At 36.3% G+C, this 23,105-nt stretch overlaps 1 protein-coding gene across 5 annotated transcripts in view; it reads left to right on the forward strand.

Moving 5' to 3' along the window:
- Positions 1 to 23,105, forward strand: part of LOC129946722 (extracellular sulfatase SULF-1 homolog) — a 336,741-nt gene that overhangs the window by 78,138 nt on the left and 235,498 nt on the right. For all 5 annotated transcript variants that reach the window (XM_056057007.1, XM_056057043.1, XM_056057036.1 and 2 more), the window contains one exon: positions 6,309 to 6,407. The gene's annotated coding sequence lies outside the window, so the exon portion shown is untranslated. The remainder of the gene's footprint in view (positions 1 to 6,308; positions 6,408 to 23,105) is intronic.

Here is a 23,105-nt window from a genome sequence, read left to right on the forward strand (position 1 = left end):
TTATGGCATTTTTATGACGAATTTGCGGTTCGGCATACGCCACCCACCATTATTATAATAAAATGTATTTATTATAGAACATTGAGTATTGGATAAGTCTTTTTTAATTTTATTATACCCAATCGAGTGACTATAAATTTTCCTGAATAGACATTTAATTATAATTGTCTGAGCTAAATGAAGATTTATTTATCATCTATGATGTTTCTGTTTAGACGAAGCAATCTGTATTTAGGTAGCTATAATTCTCTATCATAATTCTGTTCTTTGAATTATCATTTTGAGATTATTTTGCCATACATCAGTTAGGAAATTCGCTTTTAATGTGACATCAAGTGTCTATTTTCAACCAACAGATTTATCAATCAAATTAATTCAGATTGACAACTTGTTAAATATTAAGTGACGCTCGAGTGATTGCAAAGAGTATGTTGTCTGTTCTATTTTTGAAGGGTATATGATTTCAAAAGAGCTTTTGAAAACCATTATCGTTCTATTTGCATTGTAGATTTCACAATCAATTGAGTGCGTAAACGATAAAATTGAATTGCATTCAATTAAATGGCAAACATTGTTGCAATGAAAGTGAATTGGCAACAACTTAAATTGATCAAAGCACTGTAAAAAGAGAAGAAATTTAATATTTTAATAACTCGTCGGCTTGCAGCAAAGAATTTTTCTTATTTAATTGGGTGTTAAAGTGTTTAGATGAACAGTCTTGAATTATTAAGTAATATGAAGTAAAAAAAAATGTTATCAAGCAATTTCAGAATAAGATTTGAACTTATATATGTTGAATCATGTTAAGAACCTTGTTATAAATTATTGGTGATGATTTAAAATGATTCCATTTGACTTTTGATTGCTTGGTTCAAATGAGTTAAAAGACTTGTAGAATAATTGTGTACATTTTAAAAAAATTAATAATAGTATGAAAAGTGAGTTAGTGAGAATATACCAATTTTAAAATAAGTTAAAGTTGCATTTTTATACTTTTAAAATGTATTGGAATCCTGCATATAAGATATCGTTGATGTTAAAATGTCCAAATATTCTAGCTTTTGTCATCAATGATATACGAAAGAGCTTTAAATGATTCGAAAAAAAAACAAGATCGTTAACAATATGTTCATCTCTTTAAAGAGTTTAAAATTAACTAAAATTATTTAGTTCATTTAGTATAAATATCTCATATATACATATATACAATTCTTTTAAGTTTAACCCGACAATCTTTTGAAAACTCGTTAATAAAATAACGACTTCTGATAGCTATCCAGTAATTTTTACTTTCATCAATATTTCATTGACTTACTTACTTAAGTTGGGGGGGGCGGACATGGGCCTCAACCAAGTTGGTTGAGGTCTTCACACACCTGCGGTTACCGCCTGAGTCAAGGTCTTCCTTTACTGCACCGTACCTCTGAATGGCAATGTCCTTTTTTTGATGACAGCATATGTTTGGTATTGACCTAATTGACCACTAAACAAATCTTCTCCGCTTCGGACGCAAAGCTAAAAAACGATCCACTGACATCATGAGTAATTAGATGGACCTTTGGAAGATTGGGCCTCTATTGTTGACGGTTGAGTTTTGCATGATTCTTTCCAGAAGAATATTGAAGAATTCGCCTGACAGTGCATCGCCTTGACTAAAACCTTTTTTGACATTAAATGCATATATAAGATCTTTTCCGACCTTGATAAAGCAGCGTGCATTCTCCATCGTCATTCTAGAATTCTTCCCTAAAAATGGTGTCATACGTGGCTTTAAAATCGATAAAGAGATGGTGGGTATCGATTTGAAGTTCCTGGGTTTTCTCCAAGATCTGCCGTAATGTGAATATTTGGTCAATGGTGGACTTTCGTGGTCTGAAGCCAAACTATGTATATATGCAATGTTCAGGAAACATGTAACTCTGTAGCTGGCGCAATCAGCTGCAACAGCTTTCACTTAAGTTAAGATATAGACATCTTCACTTCGTTGAGGCCTGGTAAAAGGAATTGTTGATCTCCGTCGCCTAGGTTGAGTGGTTCTATCTCCCTTACAACGCCGTTATATAATTCGGAGAAGTGGTCTTTCCATATTCTCACCATAGACTGTGGTTCTACTACGATGTTCCCTTGATCGTCCTTACAGGCTTCGGTTCGTGGTAGCCTTGGGAGGTTTTTTTACCTTTAGGTAAAATTTATGAACTTCATTCCTGTTGTGACATCCCTCTATCTCTTCAATTTTTTTTTCCATCTAAGAAGCCGGTGTTCCTCTCTAATCTTCTGCTCGAAAAGCTCACGAGCAACTCTGTTCCTTCTGTATAGCGCAGCTTTGTAAACCTGTTGTTTTGCTGCTTGAGCTTGCCAGCATTCGTCGTCAAACCAGGGGTTTCGCTGTGGTGGCCGTGTGAAACCTAGCAATTCAGAGACGGCATCTCTGATGGCTGCAAGGCAATGTTGCCACTGCTTAATGCAGGTAGCATAGGACTGCTTAAGATGTTACTAGAGACTCGATCGGAAAAGGACATGACAGTCTCTTGCGATTGTAGCCGTCTAACGTCGTCTTCTCACAGTACTTCCTTGTTTTAGCTTGAATCGGGATATCCGTAGCCTTACTTTGGCTACAACGAGTTAGTGGTCCGACTCAATGTCCCCTCGGACATCCTGAATACTGGAGAAGTGTCATGTGTCGATCGTAATGTGGTCAATCTAGTTGACGCTTGATTGTGGATATTAAGATGTGTGAACTGCGTACTAGCTACGAGATCGTCTCGCCATGCAGCGAAATCGATCAGCCTGAATCCGTTGTCGGAGGTGGTGTCGTGCAGGCTGTATCTCCCGATTGTGCCACCAAAGATGTCTTCTCTTCCTAGCTTGGCGCTAAAATCTCCTAAGATAATTTTAATGTCATAACCAGGTCACTGCTCATCTGTCTTGTCCAAGAGCTCGAAGAATATGTCTTTGGTATCTTCATCTTTTTCCTTTGTTGGAACATGCGTTCATGTTAGGATTATGTTGACAAATTTAGCCTTGATGCGGATTGTCGTCATGCGCTCGCTCACACTGAAACTCTAGACTTTTTGCCTGAGTCTAGTTCCAACAACAAATCCACGCCCAAATAGTGTGGTAAGCCGTAGTATATATCGCAGTCTTTTAGTTTGCGTTGGCCGGTCCATCCCATCGCACTTCTTGGATGGCGGTAATATCTGCCTTGCAGCAGTTTAGGGCTTCCGGTAATTGTTCGTCTGCACGTGGCCTGTTAAGGACCTAACATTCCACGTACAAATCCGAAGTTCGTTGTCCTTACTTCGTTTGCTTGGGTTGTCAACAGTAAATCCGTCCGTATCCAAGGCATGTTTGTGCTTCGCAACTAAGGTATTTTTTACGTAGTCAGGAAGTCGGCATAACCCCCAACCTGGAGGCCCAGATCCTTAGTATAACGAAGGACTGGGAGCCGGATGAACAACCGCTTATAGGCCTGTGCTCCGAATATGTCGTAGAAGACCTATAAGGTGTTCACTAAGTAGTTCAACCTTACTGGAACTTTAGACACCACCGTTGATTCCATCTCGAGAATTCGTCCGCTGCCGTCTGAATAAGGAGAGGTGCTTTAGTGGAAACACCTCCTGCTTCTCCCTCGTTTTTAAATACTACTACAACAATCAGCTTATCACATTTGACAACGACGACTGGCAAATCAAATTTTCAAACGTAAAACTCGATTTCGGACCTTATCACTTCTAATTCTTCGATTTTGGAACCTGCAACAGACACAATATTAGAAAAACTTGATTTGAAATTCAATCACACCAAAATGTAGATTTCCCTATGTAAGAACAAATTATAAATTCATCTTACCCTCAACAACAAGGCTGTGGAAAATGGTGCACATTTATAAAGGAGCATTGGTTTGATGAAGAACTTCAAAAAGCCCGTAAGAAATCCTTTGCATGGTTGGGAAATTTCCGGAACTCCCAAGGATTATTTAGAAGAAATTACTTAGCGGCCAACTCACAATATAAGGAACTAAGTAAAAACAAAAATAATAATTATGAAGAAGAACTGACAACGTGCAAAACGCCACCAATTTTTGGAAACTTGCGTGGGAATTGAATGTAAACAATTCGCAGTGCATAAGAAACTATGTGCAAACATTCTATTTCATAGAATTATGGAATCCAAGTAGCATTCAAACAAATTTTCACTATGCGATACCTGGATTCAACAACGAAATCCTAGATACGGAAATTAACCTTCAAGAAGTGGAATTAACTCTAGGATCTCCTAAAAGATCGAAAAGTGGCGGGTGCCATTGGTATTCCTGTTGAGTTTTATAAATACGAAACAGTCATGTTTAAAGAACGTATGGTAATGGAGTATTTGAGGGGAATATTTCCGTAATTGAATTTCGAGACGCTAGAATCTTCCCGATACACAAAAAAAGATCCTTGTTGGATGCAGCGAACTATCGTGGAATTTCTTTTCCTAATTTGACTTATGAGATTTTTACAACCCTGTTACAGAAAAGATTCACAACTAGGATTGCAGATAGAACCTGTTAAAAGAGACTCAAGCAGGCTTTTGATCAGGGTACTTTACAATAGATAATATTTTCATTGTCAGCAGGCTAGCTGAAAGCTTTATTAAACAGGGGAGAAAATTGTATACATTCTTTATTGACTTCAAAGCAGCATTCGACTCAATCAACATAGTTGCTTTATTCTACAAGCTACATATATGGTCTGGGCTTGTCTCTGAAGTTTGGACGCGTTCTAGAAGAGCTGCATTGAGGAACATAGGCTGCAGTGTGGAACGGAGCTGAGCCTTATGATTTGTTCACAACCACCTCGGGACAGCGGTGTACATTGAGTCCCATCTTGTTTTCGCTTTTCAATGATGACCTTGTAGATGACGTTCCAGATGATGTTGATTTAGCAAGATTTCGTGCTCAGGCAATAATGTTTGCTGATATAGTAATTTTTGCGTATTCTCCCGAAGCACTACAACTTATGATAAATAGAGTATACCACTACTGCTGTCTTTGGAATCTTACAGTCAAAAATGTAAGTTGATGATCTTTAAGAAAGGGGAAAACATAATCTTAAGAAACGAAAACATAGCTCACAGTAGTAAATATAAGGTATTTAAAGCAGTTGCAGAAAGTATCCTTTTGTATGGCTCACAAGTATGGGTATGCAAAAAGTTTTACACGGTAGAGAATATTTCGTCTGCCAAAAAATACTCAAAATTACATGATTATGCTGGAAACCGGACTATCACCTCTATTTATAAAGATTGCACGTTTTTAGTATGAACGAATACCGACTTGTTAGAAAATTATTAATTAGAGCTGTAGAAAATCAAAATCACTGGAACAGTGAGTGGTCGAACCTAGCAGAAGGATGCAATTTAAATTTTAATTTAAATGTTGAAAATGTATCGCACAGTCCAGCTCTTATTCACAAGGCATAGCAGCCGTAGATGAGAAGTGTAGAGCAGAATTTGCAGCTGAAGCAGTTGGGTCCTTGTTCAGAACAACTTTATCTCCTAGAAAGGAACTACAACCATGATGCAAACAAGGTAAACGTCATTGCTACAATAGTCAAGTTAAAAAGCAAACTGCTCAACCTGAACTTCATACCGCACAGACCCGATTTACCACTGGAGTGTACTATTTGTAATTTAGCAGAAAGAGAGAACGTCATACATTTCGTCAAAACGTGTCCAGCTTTAAGTGAAACTTGAAGAAATATTTTTGGAAGTGATTTTTTATCAGAGGAAAAAGTTCTTAGTATGCTGAATGAGATGTCTCCAAGCTCCATAACTATGCAGAATTATGAATGAAGACTTCTGACGCTTTGTAATATAATATTTATGTAATAATTGTAAAATAATATTTAAATCTATAAAAATCTATTATCTATCTATCAGTTTCTTGTAAAAAGCTTTTTATGCCTACTTTTGAGATTTTGGGACTTTTATATCACTTGTTAATAATAATGTCCTCAGGGTCTGTACTAAGTTTAGTTAATTTAGTTGCTATTTTGACTACTATAATCTCATGTGAATTTGAATTTATTCGTCATTGTTACCTGAAATCATGTTTAAAGAGAAACAAATGGCATTTTACAACATCAGGACTCATTCCACGAATCCTTTAAATGTTACTCGTTCTTTTGATTGTATGATGAAATCTTGATAGCATGATGAAATCTCACAAACGAAATGTTCCTTACTGCAGTAATATGTCATTGCCATCACCAAATCTATCACTATAGTTGCATATCACTGATTACGAATTTCTTTTTTTGTTTCAGTATTAACCACAAGGCACGTGGACGTTGTGTGGCACCAACAGGATGAACGTACGTTGTATATGATGCAAATGAACCCATGTATCCGTAAATAATTTCAAGGTAAGGTTATATTTCGCACAGAAGACAACACCACCGACCGTGTTTCTTTTGTATATTCCAATAAGCTCTTAAATTTCTGTGGAATAAGTCCTTTTCGACCCGTGTAATTTTAAAGGACAGATATTACACACTCGTGCAATATGAAATTCTACATATGTAAATACCTTTCAAATAATAATAAAAAAAAAAGAATTCCATTAATGCCTCAACCGCATTTGTTTTTATTTCATTTCAACATAATATCGACCAATTTTTATTGGAAAACCCTTTTGCAGATACATTCCAAAAATTTCTGAATGCCATCATTTCCTTTTTTGTTATGTTATATGGAATAGATAGATGGTGAAAAATTCTCTTAAAATATCTATTGAGCAAATAAATATAACTTAATAAAAAGGATATTTTATGTACAACGATTTAAAACTCTTTTAATAGCATTAGGAGAAAAAGGTACATGTACATAATATATTATTTCTAGAAAATCAAGCTTAAAGTGAAAGATTCCTGTTCTTCTTTATGTCTAAAAGAAGGATATCAGCATTTGACCAAGTTACCGCTGTTGAGCGGATAAACTCTGTGACCTAATCTAGAGTTCTATCATCCTCGCAGGTCAAATTTTTGAGTATCGGACAGTGTCGTTAGGTTGCTGTTCCTTACAATCACTTCATTGACCTCTTTTAGGATTCTCAGCTCCAGCAGCTGCCGAAGTCGGCGATGGCTACTTGCTGGCATCTCTGAGCTTGGGATGCCTTGAATTTCGTCCACAAGTTTGTGTTGCTTGATCTTGAGCTTGTCGAAAGTGTTTAGTTGACTGGGAGTTCCTTACACTCCCCAGCTATTGTTGTCGTTTTGTTATTCATCTGTGTTCTCTGTTAAAGTCTTCAGTCTGTGATCTGATCTGCTCAGGGCTAGCTTCTCCTTTCCTTTTAGGGGTTTTGGATCCCATCCAGTAAAGCTGTTTTTTTGTCTGCGTCATATTTTCTTGTCGTTGAGAGCCTTGCGTTGCTTAGCCTAATTTTCAACTACAGTCACGACAATTTCAATTGTCTTGTATGCAGGCTCACAGGCTTGAACATCTTTTTTCTAGTTGGGTGGAGTGGGATAATACACCCCACGTGTCAAATTGGATGTTTCCTGAGTTTGTTCGTCCTTGAAATACCCTGCACTCATATCCACAACCTTTCTCTCCATGCAAGATTAGACCATAAGCCCACAAGCTTGGTCCGTTGGTAGAGAGCATAGGTTCGAAGATTGGTTCATGCACATCATCTGTAGGTATACAAAACACCGATGAGTTGACGTACTAGGCCGGGTACTGGCTGTAAAAGATGGTGGCTTCTTCAGTGTCTTAACGCGAAAGTCCTCATTGGGTCACTCTTCATCAACAAAGGCGCGAGCGCAGTGCGTCCGTTTACGTTCTTGGTCTGTCTTAGTTTTCTTTGAGAAGAATGTTGTGTAGTTCTGAGAACCGATTCATTGGAGTTTACCTCACCTAATATTTTAGCAAGATTCACCGAAATCAGATCATTTGAATGCGTTTAAGAAGCGGTAACTTAGTGGATTCGTGTGGATGAGAAAGGAAGCAGCACCAAAATCATAGGAAACATCTGCAATAAATCTGGTTGGGTTCACAATACCATACAACGAAGAGTTATTTTCTATCTCTTCTTTAACGAAATCCAAACATTTTTGCTTTAAGCCTCGTCTTCATACAGTTTTGATTTAAAAGCTTAATTTAAACTTCAAATTAAAAAAAACAAAACGTTCTACTTAATTTCTTATAACGAAATTCAAACACTTTTGCTTTAAGCCTCGTCTTCATACAGTTTTGATTTAAAAGCTTAATTTAAACTTCAAATTAAAAAAAAAAAAACGTTCTACTTAATTTCTTATAACGAAATTCAAACACTTTTGCTTTAAGCCTCGTCTTCATACAGTTTTGAATTAAAAGCTTAATTTAAACTTCAAATTAAAAAAAAAACGTTCTACTTAATTTCTTATACATTTAACAATTCTCTAACGTTTTGCAATTCCTTTCTGCTACGAGTTGGTTGCCAATTGTAATTTTGTAATCGACAATTGCAACATGAACTGCATTCTGCAGCTGAAAAAGTTGTCAAAAAGTGACGTGCTTACTTTTTTCTACTTTCCCACAATGAAACATGCAGCTTTTTGAAATTTCATATTTTGCTTTTGTTATCCAAGTTCCACAAAACCTCAGGTTCTCTAACGACTTGAATATTTTTTAAATTCTCATCCAATATCGTTCAACGATGAAATAAAAATAAACAATCAAAAACACTGACATGTATCATATTGTTCAAAAATGTCATATTGTTTTGAAATGTCAAAATTTCTGCACGAAAAAGTTACAAGTTGGTGAACCTTTGCAGTACCGACTTTAGTTGCGTGGAGTTCGTAACATTTGATTTGTGTGTATTCAATATTTTGACAGCTTTTCCAATTACAATTACGTATCCATTGTGTTCACCCATTTAAGATAACTTTATTAAGATAAATGTCACTAAATGAATGCATTCCACATAATAAAAAAACGTCAATTGGCGTTGAACGCAATACACAATTCCAAATACTTCTGTCGTGTTTTCGTATGGCGTTCAACGACTATTGCATTAAATGTGAATGATTAATTTTGAATACAAAAAAAATACATAATGTGTTTTACGGAATTTAATAAACTTAACGTTACGTATAGGTACTGACATAATTATTTTAAATCTGAATTGCTTGATCTCTCTTCGAAAAGTAAAACTTTCAGAAAACTTTTCTTGCAAAACTGGGCACTGACTTTGAAATGCTCCCCATATTTGCTGTAGATTTTAACAGTCTTAATGGAGTCAGTATCGTTCTATTTTTAAAGCACTTGTCAAATGCCAAAAGATTACACCTTCCAAAGTGACAGCTGTCAAATATTTTATTGGAAAACTCTTTGCTATTACATAATGTAACGTAATTCAACATTACGCAAGGTTTTTTTTTTAATTCTGACTTAAGACAACACGTAATTTTAAAATTTTGAAAACAGTAATAAGTTAACGTACGATCACGTAAATACGTAAGGATATAACTTATGATAAAATACATGTGTTCTTATATGATTTATACGTTTGCGGATGCAATGATTTTCCCAGAATCAATAAAGTCAAACAAAAACGAAATGTTTCTCACTTCAATGCACTGCACACTCCTTGGTATTTCAGACAATAATTTAGCCGCACATTTAAACAATCTATTACGTATCTGACAACATGCATCTATACCTTTCACAGTACAGTGAACGGAACGTATGTTCAGTACTATAAAAGTACATTTTTATTAACAACCTACAAATGCTGAATGCACCCATGTGCGCTCCATTGTAAAATGCACTTCTATTCAAAGTCTCATCCACAGCTTTTATTGTTTACATTTTATAGGTAGGTACAACAGAACTATATAAAAGTGAATAGTTAGGAAAGGAGGGCTTCACCATGTCTTGAAAGATATAAACCATCTGCATGTTATCTACTTCTACCATATATTGCCATCATTGAGTGAAGGTGTTTTCGTACATATACCATAAAGTTTCTATCTTCGTTCGTTTGTACGTAATATTGTTGATTTCTGATCTGATCGGGCATCAAGTGGGGAAAATAGAAGGAAATTGACGTTTTCTAGGTGGGGTTTTGAGGGATTTTGATGCAAGATGATAGACAGCCATTTCATTTTTATTTAAATGGGAGACTGAAAAAACAATAGAAATAAATGGTTAAGAAACAAGTAGTCTTATATTCGTAAAGGTTGCTTTTGCAGAAATAGCAGATGATAGACATGACATGACATATTCCACTTTTGAAAGTGTCATATTAAATGAATAGAAAATCACATTGGAATTGATTGACATTTTAAAAGAGTGAATTGCACAGAAAAAAAACTAATTTAAATTTGATTTGCATAAGTGATTGAACATTAAAGCTGTAGACAGTCTTAAATAGAAGAAGTGGAATTTACTAATAGTAAAGCCATTTTAGACCTTCCTCTAAGTACAGAACAAATCAAGCCAAAAACTTCAAATTTACAACACTTATAAAGCTAGTTGATGAAATGTACCCTACTAAATTTAAGTTCCAAAGCCAAAAGGAGTTTTTAGATACAGCACTTAAGAAATTGCAAACATCTGTTATCCATCGTCAAAATTATGATGGCATCCACCCACAAAAATATACAAAGCATGAGTTAAAATTAACACTTCTTAGTGTTGACAATAATGAAATTCATTGGAGTAGAGCATATGATTATACAAAAAACAATATAGGTACACAAATGTTGCAATCAGAGGCGTTATATCCGCCCATTTTATTAAATGAGATATGAGGTTAATGTAATACTTCCAAGTGTTACACAACAATAAAATTGAGCAGAATGCAAGGGTTCGATGTGCATATAAAGACCAAAATCGAAAATATGAAATTTTATAACGAAGAGGTGTGGTATCCACCCACTTTTCTTCTATTTGTTTATATGAAATACTTATGATTCTTGTAAAATGATGATATTTAACAGAGTAGAAGTGATTGAAGTATATTAAACGGCGAATGTAAACAATCGTAAAGTATACGTTTAGAGGGCGTGGTAACAACCTACTTTTCTTCTATATGTAATTATTTATAAGCAACACTTTTGATGCTTATATAATGATGAAATTTAACTGATTGGATAAAGGCTATGTTAATACAAAGACCAATCCAATTTTGGCCAGTTATCATTCAATAACAATTATCTGTCATTATTAAAAATTTGCTCGATATAACCCTTGGACACATAAATTGATAAAGAGCCCCCGTAAATTAAGAACTTTTTGATTTTCTAAGCTAAGTTTCTGAGATTTTATTTCGCTGATAATTTTAATTAATTATATTTCAATAGTGATCGTTATGTTCCTGAAACTAATATAAGTTTTTTAACCTTGCAAAAAAATACCAACGTACACATTAATAGCAATACAGCCAAAAAATAAATTGACTATTCTTATAAAATGTCTGCGAATTGTCAACGATCATTTGTGTTGACTGTTTAATTGTTAATAAAATGTAGCAGTCAATATACCAAGTTTTCCAGTAGGGACTTGACAGTTTTGAATTTAATTTGTGAACACATCCTATCACTTATTATCGAACTGTCATTGTCAATTTATAAAGTTAAGTTTAGATTTTTATCATGCTAAACGTATACGTACTCGTATGAGCAATGCCTGAAAAAATTATCTTCCAAAATTGTGTAGTCAGTGTCTGTAACTTTAAGACCGCATTTTCTCAATGTTTCATCGGTCGGGTGAAAATAAACATTTTTTGACCCGAATCAGAAGCTATAGACTTGTACGACATGTGGTTTCAACAATATTGTGCCACAAGCCATATAGCATAACTTAGAATTGGTTTATTGTTTGATGAGCGTCTTATCAATTTTGAATAGCCCGTTATGAAGCCAACTGTCATTTTTGAAGCTTTTATCTTTTGCCAATTGACCAGGAACAACTTCTTCTTACTTACTTAAGGTAGCGCTACAGTTTTGGACGGACCAGGGCGTGAACCCAACATGCGTCTCCAGCCAGCACAGTCCCTAGCTAGCTGTCACCAGTTTTGCACGCCACCTGAGTCGCGGTCTTCCTCTACTGCGCCGTCCCTCGGGATTAGATTTGAAGACCTCCTGAGCTGGAGCGTTGATGTTCATTTGCTCTACATGACCTACCCATCTAAGCCGTTGGACTTTAATTCTGTTAACTAGGTCAGTGTCACTGTACAGCCCGTAAAGTTCGTCGTTATTTCTTCTACTCCATTCTCCATCTATGCGTACGAGACCAAAAATCACCCGAAGAATTTTTCTCTCGAAGAATCCTAAGACGCTCTCATCTTTCTTTGACAGGGTCCAGGCCTCAGCGCCATAAATGAGAACAGGTATGATGAGTGTCTTATAGATGGTGATTTTAGACGCTCGAGAGAGGTATTTACTTCTCAATTGCCTTCTAAGTCCAAATAAGCAGCGATTTGCACGAGTTATTATTCGTTTGATTTCAGCGCTGGTGTCGTTGTCTGTGTTAATAGCGGTTCCTAGGTAGACAAAGTCCTTAACTACCTCAATGATATAGCTGTTTATGTTGACGTTTTGTCCCAGACGTCGTTATTCAGTGTCCTTTTTTAATGGCAGCATATACTTGGACTTGCCCTCATTGACCACTAAACCCATCTTCTTCGCTTCCGTCGCAATGCTCAAAAACGCTCCACTGACATCACGCTTTGATCTTCCAGTTATGTAAATATCATCTGCGTATCCGAGTAATTGGATGGACCTTTGGAAGATTGTGCCCCTAGTGTTGACGGTTGAGTTTTGCACAATTCTTTCCAGAACTATGTTGAAAAAGTCGCATGACTGTCTTATCGCCTTGTCTAAAACCTTTTTTGACATCAAATGCATCGGTAAGATCTTTTCCGACCTTGATAGAGCAGCGTGCATTCTCCATCGTCATTCTGCACAAACTACCAAGTCATCGCTGCTGCTCTGAATAGTTCGTCAGCAATGCCGTCAGCTCCAGCAGCGACTTTGTTTGACTTAAGTTAAGATAAAGCTATCTTCACGTCGTCAAGGTCGGTATGAATTGTTGATCTGCGTCACCGAGGTTTAGTGGTTCTATCTCCCTTACTGCGGAATTCGGTTCGTCATAGCCGTTATATAATTTGGAGAAGTGGTCTTTTCATATTCCCAACATAGAGTCCGGTTCCACTACGATGTTCCCCTGATGGTCCTTACAGGCTTCGGTTCGTGGATGGTACCCTTGGGAGGTTTTTTTTTACCTTTTGGTAAAATTTACGAACCTCATTCCTGATCGAGGAAATAGAGGGATGTCACACCTCTATTTCCTCGATCGCGTGCTTCTCGTGCTCTCTCTATTTTTCCATGTAAGAAGCCGGTGTTCCTCTCTCCTCTTATGGTCGTAGAGCTTGCGAGCAGCTCTGGTCCTTCTGTGCAGCGCCGTTTTGTTTGCATCTTGTTTCGCTGCGTGCGCTTACGGGCATTCGTTGTCAAACCAGGCGTTTCTTTGTTGAGGCCGTGTGAAACCTAGCACTTCAGAGGTGGCATCTCTGATGGCTGCAAGGCAATGTTGCCACGGTAGTGGTCCGAGGAATGTTCGAATATCCTGGAAGTGTCGTGCCTCGATCGCAATGTGGTCGATCTGGTTGACAGAGATCAGGAGATTTCCATGTCCCCTTGTGTATATTGAGGTGTGTGAACTGCCTGCTAGCTACCAAAACGTCTCACCCTTCAGCAAAATCGATCAGCCTGAAACCGTTGTCGGGGGTGGTGTCGTGCAGGCTGTATCTCCTGATTGTGCCACCAACGATGTCTTCTGTTCTTAGCTTGGCGTTAAAATCTCCTAAGATGATTTTAATGTCATAGCTAGGGCACTGCTCATATATCTTGTCCAAGAACTCGAAGAATATGTCTTTGGTGTCTTGATCTTTCTCCTTCTTTGGGGCATGCGCGTGTATTAGGCTTATGTTGGCAAATTCAGCCTTGATGATGAGGTATCCGCTGCGGAAAGAAATGCCTACAAACGAATGGAAGTATGTCTTTACTCCTGTAAACTGAAAGCTTAAATACATGGATAAAGCAGGAACAAGATAGAAGAATCCACAAAGATACCTCAAACAAAAATTTTACATTCTTTTTTTGTCATCCTGCACTTCCACCGGAGAAATAGTTAAGGTCCTCCTGAACTTTCACATTAGAAACATCCGATGTTAAGATCACTTTTGAGTTCTTGCTGTTTTGTTTGGGGCTCATTTTCCTTATCACACTTCATTGTGTTACTTATTTTTTCATTATCGGTTCCAAGTGACCTTGCTCAAATAACGCCTGTCGTAACTTTCAAGATTACAATAGTAACAGTTTCTTCAACTTGATTAAGCGGCCAGTGCATATTGCAGTGATCCTTGCTATATCATGCATGAGTCTGCATAAAAGCTCAAAAGAACGGTTGTTGTTATAGATAGGTTATATCTTCTTGGATATGGCTTAGTCCGTTAGACTGTTCCACCTGCGGTTGTCAGAAAAATTGAGAAAATGTTGTCCTGCATTACTCCAAGAGGATTATTTACCCTGTTCGCAAGTGACATATGAAGGACCGATCCTGGCCTGCCCAATTCATCAGCCAGTTCATTTTGATCAATGCCACTATGAACTGAAACCCAAATAAGAGTGACACCGATGTTGTACTTAGGGTAGAAAGTTTGTCCCAACATTGTTGGATTGTCGGAGGATGTTGTGCCCGAATTAATAGCCATAGCAGATAGTCGTTTTTCTGTTTTGGTATTGAGTGTGATTTGAGTATTTTCCAAGCTTCTCTGATTGCTAGTAATTCAACTTGAAATAAACAGGTAAAATGAGATAGCCGAAAAGGCTTAGAGACATAACCTGCCAGTTATGGTTGAAAATGAAAGAGTTTTATGTTAGAAATGTGATAGCTGGCAACAAATGAAATATTTTTTTTTCTTTTTAAGGACACTAAGTTTAGGCGATTATCTTTTATCATCAAGTTATTTTGACAGACTTCGTTCGAATTGGGTTTCCAATCTTAGGCTACCTCCATTCGTTTCATACCAAGCACAAAGAAATAGTTCTAAAAACTATTGATTTACCAAAATGTATGTTTAGTTTGGCTTCTTCTTATTTAAGTCTTAATTTATTTTATCAATTTATTAGATGCATCATTATCAAATGGTTTCCCTATAACAACATGACTATGTTTCTGTTGAATTACATTTTTACGGTTTTTTTATGAGTTGCCAAAATTCTCAATAAAAATTAAGTCTTTGCACTCTTCATTCGACCAGCTGCTTAGTGCTTATATCTCTACATTGCGTTGACTTTATTTCTTTTTTCACTTGAATAAACAAATATTATTAACGTCATACGTTTACTTTGAAATTCAAAATCCATCATGTCAAATGGCAAATAATACAAAAAATATCATTCGCACAATAATTCCACGAAATAATTGACCATACTCCAGCACCACCATCAACATCACCATATTATCGATCGTCCACCATTGACATCGACATCGTCCAGCACCAGTTGTTTACTTGGACTTAGTTGAACTATAAGTCAAAAGACTTACATAAATTTATTATAATAATTCATTTGTTATGCAGCATGCAATACACTATAGTAACAACAACTGTCAATCATTGCTAGCAGACATTTTGGTATATACTCGTTCAACATCAATTTAAAATCCGCTGAGCTGATTGATCAGCAATTGGAGATCAGTTGAGATATGCCCCATTAACGTCACAAATCCACATTTGTGTGTGAGCAAATAGTTTATTATGGCTTCGCTTCAATTTTCAACGTTCAATAACCACTCTACGACGACAGAGCTTACGACGACGACGCATGAGACTTGAGATTATTGTAAACCATGACTCCTTCTTCTATCACTAGTATAATATTTAAAAAAAAAAACTTTGATTGAAAGTAAAGACCGAAAAGGCATATGACGTGGTTGCAGAAACTTGATTGAGGCTAAGTATTTAAAATGATAATGAAATTTTCTCAAGCCGCTGCAAAACTTATAATTAAGTATTATTTTTTAGTTTCAAAGTACTTGAAGCTCTATACTCTGTATAGAACCCAGTGGGAGCTCTCAATAGGGAAAAAATTAATCGCCGATTTTGAAACATTCTTTAAAAGAAGCTCCGCTGGTATTAGTGAAGTTATGTAACCTATTGTTCTCCTCAATAAATGGGATATATAACACTGAAAGATTTTTTAAATCGGACGAGTAGTTTCTGAGATTAGCACGTTCAAACAAGCAAACAAATAAACTTTTCAATTTTATAATATGGGTATAGATAAAGTTCGAACATTGCCACAATTGTGTAAAAAGATATCATGAACATGTGAACTCGAAACGTGCTATTCCAAATAAATATCGTGCAAGTAAGGTCTTCAATCGTCGACGACCAAAAGGGAGCAATATACTTTAAATTGTTGGGAACTAGCAGAAATAAATAAATTCGGAACATCAGCAATACTTGCACTTGAAGCGATATTTTGAGTTTAGTGTGAATTACGCACAGGCCTTACGACATTAGTAAAACTAAATATATACGATTGGAAGATCTTCTAATATTAGCCTCGAACTGTCAAAAGGATTTTAATAGCATCCAATAAGGTGACAATTTTCAACTTTTTATAAATTGACTGTTTAATTTTATCCAAATATTAGACATTTTTTGGGTAAAAATCGGCTGACAATTTTCGACGAAAAGTTGTTTGTTAACACAGTTGAAATACTTAAGAAATTGGTACAAAAACAGATGACAGAGAATATGAACTTTTATTTTAGAATTGAAAACAAGAGATCATTTAAAACAATCTTTTTCAACAAAAAAAAAATGTAAACTTTTGCTGTTGGTTACTGCTCAAAAATTTTCGGACAGTTTAAAATTCTATGGCGTTGTAAACAAGGACACCATTCACCATTATCGCCAAAAATGCTGCTAAGTGTTTAGGTTTTCTCCGACGATGCAAGAAGTTTTTTTACCCCTTCTGATCAGGCTATAATTTATAAAGTCTATATTCGTCCAAAACTTGAGTACAATTCCCATATTTGGGGAGGTGCTCCTATAACCCACTTGAGTCTCTTGGACAGAATTCAAAAGAGAGCTCTAAAAATGATAGGTGACCGGTTGTAAGGTTTCAACTTTCTCATTATTTTATCGCTACTTCTAATAAGCAATGCTCCAATTAAATAGCCAGTTGCATTCCTCCCTTCAAACAATTCAACCGTAATACTCGTTCTTTAGGGAATGCCCATCAGTTTACCCTTGAGCCCAATTTCGGTCGTACTATACAGTACAGAAATTCTTTTTTTAGCTGCACTACACGAATGTGGAATGCTGTACCCCTCATTACAATGTGCATTCATTCAAAACCAAACACTTTCTGAAACGAGATCTCAATATTTCTTCAAATCAATAGATACCAGTTCTAATTTGTGTTAGCATCACTAGAGCACAGGTGGCGTTAAGGGCCAGTTCTAACTATCCGTATCTAAAAATATTGAGAATAAACATTTTACGAAGTAAAACATCAGCTGTCAACCTGTTATTTTCATTTTTTAATGACACTTTTAATATTTAATGAGCCAAAAACGGGCATTTAGTTTTAAAAGGGGTTTAAAAGCTTATTTACTTTAAAAACGCTTGGTGAAACCAAAATATCCCATTTTACAGTTTAAATTCTTGCTAAATGTTTAAAAGTTGTTTATGAAATTGGGCATAAGGATAATTTTAGAAATCAGTACTCATTTTGGTTTTTTATAGTTCAAGAAAAGACCATTTAACTGAAACCAGTTTGAAATTTTGTCAATGGCTTCATTAATATTGCAAGAGCCATAATCAATGAGCCCAGGACAACTGTAGTAAAGTTAAAATTCGTCGGCATACAGATGACATTAACATTATTTATTCAAATCTTTAAGTTTATTGACATTGATACAGAATAGTACAGGACCCAATGTCGACCCTTGAGGAACACCGGACGAATTACGTGGAAAAACAGCCACCAATTTGAACTGCTTGTTTTCTGTCAGTCAAATAAGAATTTTCAAGCTTAGCGGAACTTGCAGAGAAATAAAACAGCTCCATGAGTTTTAACACAGAATGACATAGTTGCCAATGTCAAAAGTCTTATAGAAAAATCAAGTAAGACTAATAGAGTTCAATAGCCCTTATCCAGCTGTGCTTTTTCTGGAACCAAGGTAGTTTTGGAGTGAGCAAAAATTTCGCTGATTTCTACCTGTAAAGTTTTCTCAAAAACCTTGATCAAATAAGTTAGAATTAATATAAGTCTATATTCAGTTCCTTTAGCATTTTTTGGAAGTGGTATGATTTCTTGTATCTTTCAAAGGTCCGGAAAAACTCCAGACATCAAAAGTATGGCAGCAAAATTGGAAAAATTAGGGGTATTATTGTCAAAAACGCCACTGCCTCGCCGCCGGCCGGCATTCCAACTCTTTTTTTTTTTCCGTAACGCTATTTTGCTTATTGACGAACCTAATGAGCCAAAAATCAGTTACGTCGCTAAAGAGGGTAATTGATCATCTTAGCGCAGCTTCTCCAGAGCCCAATCGGAGAACATTTGTGGCATCAAATGGTCCATAAGCTTCAATTGTTGAGTCATCTTGATTTTGTATGCGTGTAAACCAAGGTCCTTACGCAAAATACGTCGTAATGTGGCCTGAGCTAGGTCCAATTCTTGAGAAAGCCGTAAAATTTGACAGTCTTGGGAGTGATATTTTTGAAACTTTGACCAACCTGTGGTCTCACTGATACGGCAACATCTCAACTGCAATATGTACACCGAAATTGTTATGGGCTGTCTACTATGGCTAGAATTACTACCGAAAATTAAAGTAACCGCTCTTAAAGCTGCGGTCCCCGACTCCGAATTTCAATACAAAATTTGTATATCTTGCAGACTGATCATTTGTGTGCTTGAAGTGTTAAGTTTACTGAATAAATTGACAGTGACAGTTCGATGATTAGGAAAAGGGTGCGTTCACAGACTTAATTCAAAGTTGTCAAGTCCCTATTCGAAAACCCCATATTTAAGTATGAGTGACCTTAACCATTTGAGTGTGTCCTAAACTCCTAACCTAATGGACGCAACCTCCTTAGTTGTGTGAAAATAAGGTTTTCATATAACGGTGGTGAGGCTAAATCAAGTCCTTTGCATATGAATTTAGGATTGCGGAAAGAGTCCAATTTTTATTTTGATGAATCCAAAACTTAGCCATAGCTGAACAAGCTTAACACAATGTTAGACTACTTTGCTTGCGCCTGCAAAGACTCAGAAATAATAACAAAATAAAACCAATAAAATTAACAAAACCAATTTAAACTAACAAGGTCATCATATCCGCTCTCAGAAGCTTTATAGAAATTGCAGATTGAATACCAATCGATGACGACCGACTGACGCGACGACGTCTAAACTGATATTCCATATCTTCGTTTCTTTTATTGAATCTTTATGTCTGTACTCGTTCCATCTCTAAGATGAATTATGTGCTGGCAGCCGTTTTTCATCATAATCATCATCATCATCAACACAGATCATTTCTATTTCTCGGATCGTCTAATTGAGCTTCCGTTTGATTGCCAGACGAAGACCACAAACAACAACCACGACTACGAGTGACCGCGACGGCGATGATGTTAATGATGAAGAAGAATTGGACAACGCACGTTAAAGATGTTCTGGTCTGTTGAAGAAATATTTGTTTTTCTTTATGGAACACCAAAATCAAGAAGTTGTAGTTGTATCATTGCTGTAGAAGATGTTGATTCTGGTGCTGTAGCTGAAGAACATCGATCTTCTATTGGATTGGAGTCAATTCAGTTTGTAGTGCGTCTTGTACTTGACTCAAATTAACAAGATATCGTATATGAAGGTATTTATCGGATTTGTTTTAGTGTTTTTTTATTTTTTTAAATACTCGTTTTGGAACTGCCTTGCTGCACCATCAGCTTGATTAATCATTTCTACAAGAACAGGTTCTAAAAGGGAAAAGGCATTAAAAGTCTTTCAACTGAAAACTCTTTTGTAGGGTATGTACTTTGTTGGTTTGGTAAATATTATTAACCGCTTTTTTGTCGCTAAAGTTGCTGATGGACTTATTTCAAAGGTGTGTGTTTATTTAACGTTAAATATGAAGGGTTTGCTTTATAAGAGATCGTTTCACTTTTTTGATTTCTTAAATGTATTATTAAGAAATTATGTTAACAAACTTAAATCAAGAAAATAATTGTAATCGTGTCCAGCGCGAGATAGCAATGCCATGAAACCGCCCGCGCAGAATGTCGATTGTGTCTTGAGTTGTGTGGCACGTAATCCACATATTGAAAGCATATTTCTATGGCGTTCTTTCCATATCATCATTTTTAATTGGCGTTGATGGTGATGACCTGGCCAGCAGCGTTTCGAAGAAGTACAGTACGGACAACCGAACTTTATTTTAATATATTTGCACTTTTGGTGTCCTCCCAAATTTTGCTTATTCACGTACCAATTCTTCCAAAAATAGGCCTTACAGCTAAATTTTGATCAACTTACAACTCCAGGCCAAGTTATTGTGAGCGACGCGGAATTGACTGCATTGGATTTTGCTGCAAACTTTCAAGAAAAGCGGCGATGTATTCGGCAGATCTTGCGTTTAGTTGTCGAGCGGGGTGATTGTACACTAAGCTGATGGATTCGAATTTGGCTACGTTAAAAAGTCGACATGGAAGGACGACTACTAGAGAACACCCATTTTTATAATAAAGTTTAATCATTTTCGCCTGTTTTTACCACGATAATATTATTTTAATGACTTATTAAAATAAGATATTTTGAAAGAAACTTAAAGAACAAATATGGCCGCCCCAAGCTGTTAAAATGAACCCGTACCTTTAAGAAAGCCCTTTAAAAAATAAATAAATTGGGTGGTGCAACAGTCCGTTGAGAACTACGGCATAATGAATTTCAACTCTCAACCAATCCTGTTTGCGAGTACTGTTGTCAGGTATTCTTATGCCTTTCGGCCCTAAGATCTATTTAACTGTAATTAATTTTATTTATTTTTTGTTGATTAGAAAATTAAAATAAAACTAATTTCAATATCTTTTTTATTTTTACTTAAGTATTTTACTATAAAGTACTTAAAACAAGAACAACCACAGCAACAAATCTAACTATCTAAAATTTGTTTGTTTTTGATTGTTTTTCCTTAATTCATGTTTTTTTTTGTGCCACCATGCCTATCATACTTAAAACTAAACCCTAAAACTATAAAAAAAAAGTATGTAAGCCAAGGCTTAAAACCGCATCCCGACTACCTACTATCAAGTGCCTATTGAAACCACCAAAACTGGTTCTCCTGTTTCACCTTATCAATTCGGTCCCGTTCGGCAACAGCCCTACTGAACCGAAGGAGCACTACTCTGCACTGTCCCATGACGTCCCGATTGTACAGGACCCTAATATCCACGTTTTGTCGCCTGACGTGGTATCCTGTATCAGACAGCATCTATCTAAGAAGAGAAATGCTTCTGGTGTAATGAAGCCGTTCAAGCGTGCACTCTTAAAATACTCGTCGTTCGGATAGAACGCCCCGAAAATTAAATTGTTGGTCGAAGACATAGCTCTTCGGACTTCGAACGAGTTTTATCACGAAATTGTCAATTCTGTTGATTCGTGTCCCGTTTCATAGGACCTCGTTGGAATAAGTAATGCTCGAACACCAGAAACCTTTCCATCTGCGAAGGGGCAACAGTCCAACGCACTAACCATCATGCTACGGGTACCCATAAATCTTAAAAATTCTGAACGTAGCCAAGGAGGCAGAGGGATGTATGTCCAGTAATACATACATGGACCTTTCATTTCTTAAAACCTTAAGAGTGAACTTTTCTATAAGTATATTTTCTTCCGAATTCTTCTTTTTAAATTAGCCCACAAGTCCTTAATTGAGATTGCAATTCGGGAGTGGTTGATAGTTCTAGGCAGAGAAAGAAATCTCTGCATAGGGAAACAATATTGACTCTCGAATGGCTGTACGGAAATTGTTAAATTATACGAGTCATTTAGTAGGATACCTTAGGCTCTTCTGCACTTAACTATTAAAGCTTTAGCTACCGGCTGCAATCGTATTCTTCTTAATTGCTTAGTTGTCCTTTCTCCATCCCTAAAAAATGCTTTCTAAATTATTTAGAAGTCTATCTGGTAAACCGTTCCTAGTTAACAAAAATAAGTGGGTTTTTTTGCTGTCCGAAACATACATAGAAAGACTTTTAAGTTTCTTTCAGTACTGAAGTCCGCCTATCAGCTTTGACTGTTATTTTGGGTAGTTGTCTTACAAGATAATCAGCATCTATATTGATTTTCAGAAATGGTCTGAGATCGATATTACCATTATTATAAAAATTCACACTTTTGCTCTTATAACTCAAATTTGAACTAAGCTTAATTGAAGTATTTTCCAGTCCCAAATGAAGAGCTCTAAAATCAAAAAACCTCTCAAGTTGTTTTTCATTTGTCTTACCTAGAACAAATTTAAAGCAGCTTTAAGTTCATTGAACGAATTGCTGCAATCGCTCATTGAAACAGCTTGGGTCTCTGAACGCTTCCCGAAGAGTGGAAAAATGATGATTATCAAGTTCTCAAAACTCCTTTACATTTTGCAGTCGCCAAAAAAGTAGCATTATCTTAAAACGCGTGAAAAAACTCCTCCCAGAAACGTTTCCCGCTGAACAAGCAAGATTCCGCATTGGATCGTACAGTTTTGATCACTTTGAAGCCATACGGGTCATCATAAAGCACTTCCCCTGCTATTTATCGATTGTCACGGCTTATCATATTGTGAACAGGGACTTTATCTGACTTGAATTTCAAAGCGGCGTCAGGCAGGGCTGCATTCCGCAAACGATGGAATTTGATGTTATAAAACCCTCCATTCATAGAAGTAGAGAGATTTCAGTATCGTTCAAGTATTGTCTTAACTGAAGGCGGAACGGAACAAGATATCGCTAGCCGTTCGGGAAATCTAAGGTTGCTTTCGGAATGTTGTCCAATGTTTGGAGAAACAACTTT

Source organism: Eupeodes corollae, chromosome 1 (assembly GCF_945859685.1).
Source record: "Eupeodes corollae chromosome 1, idEupCoro1.1, whole genome shotgun sequence".
NCBI classification, from domain to species: domain Eukaryota; kingdom Metazoa; phylum Arthropoda; class Insecta; order Diptera; family Syrphidae; genus Eupeodes; species Eupeodes corollae.